Here is a 10,259-nt window from a genome sequence, read left to right as displayed (position 1 = left end):
GTACCGCTTCTACGCTTTCGCCTCAATGTCGCCACTCGCGGCAAGAAGTGCAAAACTTAATAATTTGCTCGATCTCCGTTTGTCATCACAAATTTCTAGCGTTGAAAACGAAAAACACATACTTAAAGAAATAAAAATGTTCGTTATTTTATTTGTTGTATTTTAAGTATTCGTTTGAGTGAAAGTGTAGGTGCAATGATGCGCCGCATCTACCCTGTTCGCATTCGATGGAGGAAAGACAGATAGTGCTCGAAAGAGGAGGCACGCCCTTGACGCGCCCGGGAAAGGCGTGGCAAGCGGCTCACAGCAAGTGTGCAGACAGACAGCGGGACAGTCACGGTATCGGTAAGTTGTGATAATCCGTCGATAACAATACGCGGCGCTAAAGCGTGTCGTTGTGCAGCCTTCTGCGCTTGAAACGTGGAAGCAGCGTGCCACGCAGGGTGCGCTCATGTTGTCATACGCGGCTTTTTGTCTACATATTTTAACGCGATAGCGTTAAGGAGCTCGTGTCGCAGAAAAGCCGGTGTCGTTGGCGTCGGTGTCATCGTCCGCGGCGTTGACCGTGAGCGATAAATCACTGCAGGCATTGCATAAATAAAAAGCAACTTCCAAGATGGGCTGGTCGGGAATCGAACCCGGGTCTCCGGAGTGTGAAACGGAGACGCTGCCACTCAGCCACGAGTTCTTTTTTTTTTCTTTATTGCCTGACTTTGACAAAGAAAGAGCAGCAATAGCAATACATAAGACAAAACATAAAAGATACAATGAACACGTCGTATTGACATAAACAGCCTGGTGGGAGGCTGGCTTCGCCACATTAAAATTCATTTAGAGCCATCAATGGCTCCACCCTTGACAGCCACTCGGGAGTATCCCCACCGGCCTTCAAAATCTCAACAAACCGATGCACAGTTTCACGGAAATAAATTCGCGTTGGTCGTGCGTCGGGATCGCAGTAGTATCCTGCCATTCGAGAGCGCCAAATACTGTGGAGGCCAATTAACATTATTAAATCAAACGGAAAACCATCCTCGTTAGCAATGGGTAGATACCGTATTCCATGAGGGTCGAGGGGAAACTGTTTCTTCAACGTTCTTTGTAGTACGTCCCAAAAAAATACCCCTCCCCAACAATGAAGAAAAACGTGATCTATCGTTTCTGGTTGTTTGCAGATAAGGCAGTGAGATCCCCATGGAAGAAATAAGCCCTTTTCCTGTAAAAACATTTTTACTGGCAATGTTCCAGTGTGTAACTTAAAAAAGAAGGTTTTAACCCCTGGCGCAACTTGCATTTTTTTTACTCTCTTTAACACGTCCCTACCAGGGCCTCCACTGTACAGGGCTCTGTACATTGGCTCCGGCAGAACAACGTCACACAAATCCTTGTACAATTTTTTCTTTTTTACAGTTGATAAATATTCATTTGAAAACCTCGTCGCAAGGAATCTTACACTTGCGACAACTTCTCTAAAATATCCAAAAATGCCTCCCGTGAGTGTTTCGGTTGAAACAACAAAGTCTGGCAACGCGCGCCCGAGCCTTACTTGGCATGCGGTGCGCAAAAAGGGATCGCTGACGTCGCGAAGGAAAAGAAACCTGTTCACAATCTGCCGCAAAAAAAGGTGTCCCAGGCCCAATCCACCATTCTTGACTCCTCTGAACAAATTTGTTCGGCTGCACCTTTCCCACTGCGCATCCCACACGAAAATGGCAAAAATTCGATGCAGCTTCTGTACATTGAGTCTTGCACAATGTAACACCTGCATTACATACCACAGCCTACTAATAAAGAACAGATTGCACACGGTGGCTCTAGCAAAAATCGATAAGTTTGTTTCTTTCCACCTTTCCGCCTTTCCACGTGTATCATGCGTCTGCGCTGTCCAATATGTCGCGCTATCTCGGTAGCATTCTAGAGGTACTCCCAAGTACCTCGTTGGGGTCGTAACCCAGGACACATTTGCGAAGCGGTCGGGCGTCGATTGCCATTCTCCGTGCCAGAGCCCTAGTGATTTTGCTAAATTCACTCTGCTGCCTGTGACTTGGCAGAAGTTCTCTACACATTTAATAGCCTCAGCTACACCTTCCCTACTGGTTGAAAAAACCGCCACATCATCCGCATATACCAACAGCTTGACTTCCGCTGCCTGCAACCGGAAACCGGGAATTGTCTGTTTTTTCATGATGTTTAAGCACATCGCCTCTATGTAGATGCAAAACAAAAGAGGGCTAAGGGGACAACCCTGGCGTACCGACCGCTGCACGCTAATGGGGGCCCCCAGACTCTGGTTAACGATCAATCTCGTCGTGCAGTTCCGATACGCCAGGGCGACACCCTCGCGAATAACAGAACCAACGTTAACATGGTCTAGTATGCAAAGCAAAATTTCATGCGCGACACAGTCGAAAGCTTTTTCAAGGTCTAGTTGTAAGATGGCCACGCGGCTATTTGTAATATCGCAGCATTCCAGCACGCATCTTGCTGTGTGAATATTAGTCGTAATAGATCGTCCCTTAATCCCGCACGTTTGATGCGGCCCAACGATTTCCTGGATTACTGACTGTAATCTTCGTGCTAAAACTTTCATATAAATTTTGTAATCCACATTTGTAAGTGCGATTGGCCGGTACGCTGTTACGTGTCGTAACCTCACCGCTTCGTCAGTTTTGGCGATTAAGACAGTGTGTGATCTTGCATAAGACGGAGGCAATTCGTTAATTTTGTAAGCTTCATTAAACACTACCGTCAATATTGGCGCGATTCCACGCTTAAAAGCTTTGTAAAACGCCGCGCTTAACCCGTCCGGTCCTGGCGATTTACCAGGATTTAAATTGTCTATCGCCGTTTCTACCTCTGATTCGGTTATTGGCAGCTCTAACCTATCCTTCTGCTCATCGTTGAGTCGCGGCAGTGCCCCAAGGAACTTATCCTTAAACGTGTTCATGTCGGCAACCTGTAATGCGAACAATGCCTGATAGTACTGAAAAAATGCACGCTTAATATGTTCGTTATCATCCGATAAGACGCCCCCCCCATTCTATGTTGTCTATGTGATTTCGACGAGCGTGGGCTTTTTCAATTCCGAGGGCTCGTTTAGACGGTGTCTCCCCAGCAGCTACATGTTCGGCTCTCGCCCGGACCAGCGCACCACGATAACGCTCCTCTTCTATCACTTCGACTTTTTGTTTCGTTTTCCTAATGTCATCGATCCATTTACCAGGCGCTTCGCATTCTTTCTCGAGAAGTTTTGAAAGCATAGACCTTAAATTACGTTCATTTAGTTTCTCCTCGTACGCCATATAACAAGACCGCTCTATTGCTTTTATTTTAAGTTGTTCCTTACAAAGCTCCCACTGTTGCCATGTTTTCAGTTCTTTATTCGGCTCTATTTTGCCGATTTCTTCAATTACCGCATGGTTGAAAGCATCGTCTTTAATCAGCTTGTTATTTATCTTCCACAGTTCCCAGCTAAAAGCACTGCCACGTTTTTTTGCCCCAATCCCGCACTCTACTAAACAGTGGTCTGAGAAAGACACCGGCACTACTTGATAACTGTTGCATTTTGGAATCGCGTCCAACGTTACATAAATGCGGTCCAGACGGGCATGACTTGCACGCTGGAAATGTGTGTACTTCACACCACCCGCGCCTTGCATACACTCCGCCACATCCTCAAGGTTCCATTTGTCTATGATTTGCGACAGCACCTCAGTACTTGCGTCCCTGAACCCCCGATCACTAGTCTTATCACATGCACTCAGGACACAGTTGAAGTCGCCCATGATAATCAGCTGTTTATCGAAGCTGAGGCGCTGCTCAACGCTTCTAAAGAAATCGACCCTTTCATCCACAACATTTGGTGCGTACAAACATAAAACACGCCATTCTGTATCGCTGAGTGTGAAATCGACAGCAACACACCGACCTGACAAGCACGAGAAATCAGCATGCACGACCAGAGCCGGCAACTTCTTAATAAAAAGGACACAACCAGCAGATGTGCCGATGGCATGGCTTACAATAGCATAGAATCTAGACGTGAAACGTCGCACCATGCTCCCGGTCTCTTCCTCACCGTCAACTTTTGTTTCCTGCACGGCCAATATATCAATGTCATGCTCCGCTAAAAGCCGATACACCTGACTTTGCTTTTTCTTTCCTGCCAAGCCCCTGACATTAAGTGTAGCGACCTTCAACGGAGATGCAGGAGCCATTTTCGCAAGGAAGTGAAAAGGCCGAGAGCATGGTGCTTACCCTCCGCGTCTAGCGCGTGGCTAGACGCCATCGTTGAAGCCGGAGCCAGCCTGTGCAGGCTCCGAACCTTGCAGCGTAGGTGCTGTATCGCCGGTTCGCCTCTCAGACGAAACGTTAGGTCGCTGCCGGAGACTGGCCCGCCTGGCTTGAGTTGTTTTTGCAGGCGGCTCCTCGACGCTGGTGGCTGCCACCTTATCCCCATCGTTGCCGGTGTGGCCATAAGGGCGCTTGGCTGGCGCGGAGACGCTGACTGCGCGGCCGCCGCTCGGATCAGCGTTCGGCGAGCTGTTCGCTGGGTCGATGACTGTGGGTGCCGGAACGCTCTTCCCATTTTCCGACGCCTTCGCCCGAGACGCAGGCAATTCCTGCTCCTCGGGGTGCGTCTCTCCGTTGCTTGACTTGGTTGTGTCACTGCTGGCAGGCAATTCCTTCTCATCGGGGCGCGTCTCCCCATTGCTTGACGTGCTTGTGTCACCACTGGCAAGCCCCGACGGGTCGGTCATTCCTGCTGGCTTGCCCACTTCCTCGGCTCCTTTCGCTGCCTCCTCCGCCTCGTCGACGTCCATCAGCAGCTCCGTCGACTTGTCTTGCGATGCCGCCTCCGTAGCAACCGCATACGTGCGGACGCAATCGCTGTCGACGTGACCATAGCGTCTGCATTTTGAGCACCGTGGCACCTTGCATTCACGTCGAACGTGGCCCGTACCTCGGCAGCGTAGGCATTGCATAGGCCGCCCAGGCGCCACCACAAGGGCCAACTCTCCTGCAACGCGCAGCTGGTGAGGCAGGTCATCGACCTTCAAACCGGGTTTCAGCTTCAGGAGCACGGTCCTCGTTGTGGACCCTTTCTCCTTGACGCCTGAGACACGCCATCGCTCCCGGGTCACTTCGGATACGCTGCCGTAAGCAGCGAGAGCCGTCCGAATGTCGTCGTCCGCCACGCCGTGCAACATCCAGTGCAGCCGTAGTTTCACCTGTTGGTTATCTGGATCGAAGATAATGCAGCGGCGTCCTTTTACTTCCAGTTCTTTGAGAGCGGCCAACTTCTTAGTTGCTTCAGTGCTGTTGAGAGTCACCGCCCAAACATGGTTGATTTGGTACGCCCCCAACGCCACCACGTCGGGAAGCGCACCAGCGTTGGCTAGGGCGTCGCGGAAGTCCTCAACCCTGTAGGGCCTAACTCGTACGTCGCCGTGCAAAAACACAGTATTAACTACAACACGTCCGGTGGGCAATGTCGGCAAAATAATCTCGTAGTCCTGGCCATCATTGTCTTCAATCCTGTTTCCGCGGCTTGCAGAGGCCGCTATCGCCGCTCCGCTGGAGCACATGATTCCGCGTCCGCACCGAACGGTAGCCGGAAGAAGAATGACTCAGCCACGAGTTCGATGCTTCCGAACGGTACAAACGCGGCTCTAGTGAATGCGGTGTTACCTTCGAAACGAGCCGTGGAAAGTTATACTGCGGTGTATATCGGTAATTATGAACATGTAACTTACAGAAGTCGCAATTACACGAGTAGCGAAGTGCGTTTCCGCTGCATTTCTTCTGCGCTTTCCGCACACGCAGCGCCATCTTGCGGCAAACACAGAAGACCCCCTCCTCTTCATGTACGGCGCTGCCCCGACAGATGGCGCGCCACGCGCGCATTGGAGCTGTCCGAGGACTGGTGCGAGGCGGCCCGGACTCTCTCTCCCCTGACAACGCTTCGCCTTGCTCCCTCTGCAGAATCAAGCGTCCTTCCTTTCTTTAGATCACTATCTGTCCTCTCTGCCCGTGCCGATCACGACGTTTGGCTGGCGTGCATCATTTCCCCCTCCGAGATACCGAGTTCTTTGGTTCGTTCCGTTTGCTCAGGCGCACGTTTCGTTGCTGCGCCGAACGCTGCGTTGCTCGACCATATGGCTCGACGCTCACCGCGTCCGATGCGGGGCGCCTCGTAAATGATGGCTGCCCTGTAGCCCATTGTCTTACACCCCTTGGCGGGTCGACGGGAACGCTGTCGCGTTCCACTATTGAAGGCGAAGCTTAAGCGTCCTCCAATTTTTTTTTCCTGCACCTTCGGCGCGTTCCGCGCTATCTCCGTTGACTGACTGCCGTCGAGCAAACTCGGGTAAAACTCGGGTGAACGAGAAACTCGGCGCATCCTGCATAGCACCCCTAGAATTACGATACATTCACATGGTTCAGATTTCCGGCTGAGAATCACAAGCGATGCTTCGGCCCTACAGTCATCCATACATACTTGTAGCGCGTCGTTATTTGAAACGTTTCACTCACCACCTTGCGATTATACAATTTTCATATGCACTCACAGTGACAGAGAAAACACGATTTATTACCGCAGAGCACGGCAGAGCAGCGAATGCAGCAGGTCGCAACTTCAGTGCAGCGTACGTTTCAAGTTGTGCAGACAGCGTTGTGTAGGGACGAATGGATCTAGGGGCGTTTCCTGCGTTTGTACCTAGGCAAATGGCATTCTTAGGGAGCAAAAGCGCCCAGAAGCGCGGGGCCGCCATGGTTCGCGTTCCCCCGAGCGGCGGCATCACAGTCGAGGGCCCTGCTGCCCTGGAAAAATGAATTACGCGTGCGAATTGTGCGGATGTAAATGCGCCGCCGGGTGTGCTGGAGCACGCCGGTCTACTGCATCGCCATCTGTCACTGCAGCCTGGAGTCATTGCTGGCAAGAGGAAAAATAAAGGTGCAACACAGTGCCTCCGGGATCAGCAGTTATGGTTGTCGGGGTGGTCATGCGTGCGTTCGTGTATGTGTGCGTGTGAGTGTGCGTGCGTGTGTGTTTCTTTTCTTCAGTGAAACCTGGCGATCGCCTTTATGGCTGATGCAACTTGAAAGGAATCCCGTGCAACCCACCAGGCACAGTGCAGGTGTCCTTCCGGGCTTCTTATCGCCGTGTGTTTCGAAATACTAAAAGCATATGCGGGCTTACCGAACGGAACGAGTAGACAACTGTTTGTCTTCTTCAACTGAAACGCTGAGCATACGAGCAGGAACACTACATGATCTGTGCTGTGAAACGTGCAAGCTTAGTCGGCGTTATTGAAGTATCCTAACAGTTTGTAGTATTTATTTTTAAACTTCAATTGATTTCAGACCGTTTTAATTTATAAATGCGGGGTTTCTCACAGCATGTATAGTTTCCCGTTCTAGGCACGCCGGTCGATCGCAGCGCAGTACTGATGGCGTCATCGCATAAGTGTCCCCGGTTCTCCCATTGTTCTGTTGCACGCACGATACACTGGCCTATTCCAATACACCATACCTGCACTACAGGCCGTGGACCCATGGCGCCGTAGTTGCCGCTGGCCCATGGGATTCCGGGATTCCCGCTATAGAAACAAAACCACGTGACCATAGTGAGACACCTAAGTTATCATTTTAGCCACAGGATGGCGCCACAAACCAAACGGGCAGTCAGGCATGGTACGTAGATTGTTGTTTCAAATTGGAAACGTTATACATAAAACCTAGTGCGATTTAAAATAAAAGTTATATTGTGCACCTGTTATCCATATAGGGAACCGTATTTTTTTATTGTCAATTTTGGCCAGGTATTTGAGAAATGCAGTTCTCTCTCGCTCTTCGCTGGCTCCATATTGTAGGTTTGTTTCGAGCGGGCTACATGGAGACGTGACCCTTACCATCGCTTCTCGGCCGATCGGCTGCAGAGGTGCAGGACCATGACAGAAGCACCCAGGACTTCGGGACCCAGGAAGAACATGCTGGCACCACACGGCCAGAGGGCAGTGCATGAACCCGGCCACCCGTAGCTGGTAGCCGGGTTCTCTATGTCTCCAGTGCAGGCGTTCTTTGGGTTGGCGAACGTCGTCGCAACCATGGCAAGCCAACCGCCCCCGAAGGCCTATGCCTTCGATGTTGTGGTCCCTGAGGGGACAAGTCCCGAAGACGTCGTCGACGCGACGGCTTCGATAGTATCCTTGGAGGAAGTGTATTGCGTCCAACACTTCGGCGGACGCAACTATCAAGTCACCCTGAAGAGCGAAGCCGCCATGGCTAAAATCGTCGACGCTGCCAGCCTCGTCATCGGGGATGAACGCGTCTCCATCGTTCACCTGAGCCCGCAAGTCACGCAAGTGACCGTCATGTTTCTACCGTGCCGCGTTTCTAGTGAAACGCTGGCTCAAGCGCTGTCACCGTACGGCAAAGTACTGCACATCAACCGAGGTGTGATGGGCTCGCGTCCCACTGTCACCACTGGAACGCGCTACGTCCGTATTGAGATGAAGCCCGGCTCACCAGTCCCCAACTACCTGAAAGTGGCAGGCCACCGCGTGACCTGCGACTACAAAGGTATGCAGCGCGTCTGTCGGAGTTGTGGGTCTTCGGGCCATTTCCGTGTGCAGTGCACGGCGCCCTTCTGCGCAAGGTGCGGCATCTATGGCCATATCGGTAAGGGCTGCATTTTACCGTGTCGCCGCTGCGGAGATCCACATGCAACAGTCGCCTGCTCCCGGAGGCGGCGTCGAAGAACTTCCCGCCGCTCCAGTCGAGTACTCACGCACCTGATCTACCGACCGCGGCGTCTCTGGGCGACGCATCTACCAGTTCCTCGAGTGCGTCGTCGTTTACAAGAATTGAAGACGACGGTACTGCTAGTGACGTGAACAGCAGCAGCCCGGACATTTTCGTGCCACCCTCCCTCCCCACCACTGGCACGAAAAGGCACCGCGGCTCAACCACCGACTCGGACATTCTGTCGCGTGACAGGAGCCCATTGAGGGCTTCCTCTCGACCCCGGAAGCCTCGCGCTTCTGCCGGGTCGCCAACGCGGAAGAAATGAGACTCTGTGCGCCGATTTCGGCGCAATTGAACTCGCCCCCGACAGTTGAAGGTACCCTACCCTTTATCTACCAATATGGATCTTCTACTCAGAGTGATGACTTTTAATGTGCATGGGTTCCGTAACGTTCAAAAGCAGGCAGAGGTGGTCGCTTTTGCCCGTTCGTCGGCTTGCGACCTCCTCTTCCTGCAAGAGACGAATTTCTTTAAATTAAGCTATGTCTTGATGTTCAAGCGCGCGTTCAATATTGACTGCTTCTTCTCGTACGCCACCACGCGTTCGAGCGGCGTTGGAGTGCTTGTTCTTAAACGTAATCTGTTGCGCGACCATCACGTAACCTTCGACGCGCTCGGACGCGTGCTGGCGTTCGACTGCACATTCCACTCTGCACGTATTCGATTTCTGTGTATCCATGGTCCGGCGCAATCTGCGAATTCTAAAGCTGGAACCGCATGGCGCGTTTTTCGCGAGCGAAAAGCGCGACGGGCGGCAAACGCCCGCGTTGGCGCCTACGCGCGAGCACCCGTACGAAAATAAGGAGCGGCGCTTTCGCGCCGCGTTTTCCGGGTTGCCAGACAACATAACTATCAACGACAGATATTGTCTGTGTTACTGCGTATATAATATGCCCTTAAACTTACAGATCACTACAATAAAAATAATCTGAGTGTAATTAGACAGCGACATTTCTTTCCGAAGTGTATTTATCAAGCTTAATTTCAAGCAGCAATATTGTGTGCGAAACTGCGACTATGTACCTTCCGCATGCTGAGAAGCCGCTGCTTGTTTACAACTTCACATATAAAAAGGAGGGTCGGCCGCTTACTACCGAGCAGAAGAGGCGATTGCTACTATTAATGGGGATATATACTGATACTGAAGCAAGAAAAAATGCGGGTCAGGAGGTACTGTGGGTGCGGCCTGCCTGTTTGAGAAGAGAGCGAGCACCATACACTGGTAATATATTATTAGCAAATTGTCTTGCCAGTATTAGCGATGAGACGCGACACTTCTCCACTTTAGTTATTAGGGCCTCGTTGAAGGTTGCTTTGTTCATTTTAGGTGAACACGTTGCGCGAACCAACACGATGCGCGAACAAAATCACGCTAGCACATGTTTTCCTCGACGCGCGCGCCAGTTCTGCCGAGAAAAAAAAAATTCCGTCAAGGAGGTTCCGTCGAG

The sequence above is a fragment of the Dermacentor albipictus genome, unplaced genomic scaffold (assembly GCF_038994185.2).
Source record: "Dermacentor albipictus isolate Rhodes 1998 colony unplaced genomic scaffold, USDA_Dalb.pri_finalv2 scaffold_42, whole genome shotgun sequence".
NCBI lineage: Eukaryota > Metazoa > Arthropoda > Arachnida > Ixodida > Ixodidae > Dermacentor > Dermacentor albipictus.
This window is presented reverse-complemented; position numbering follows the sequence as displayed.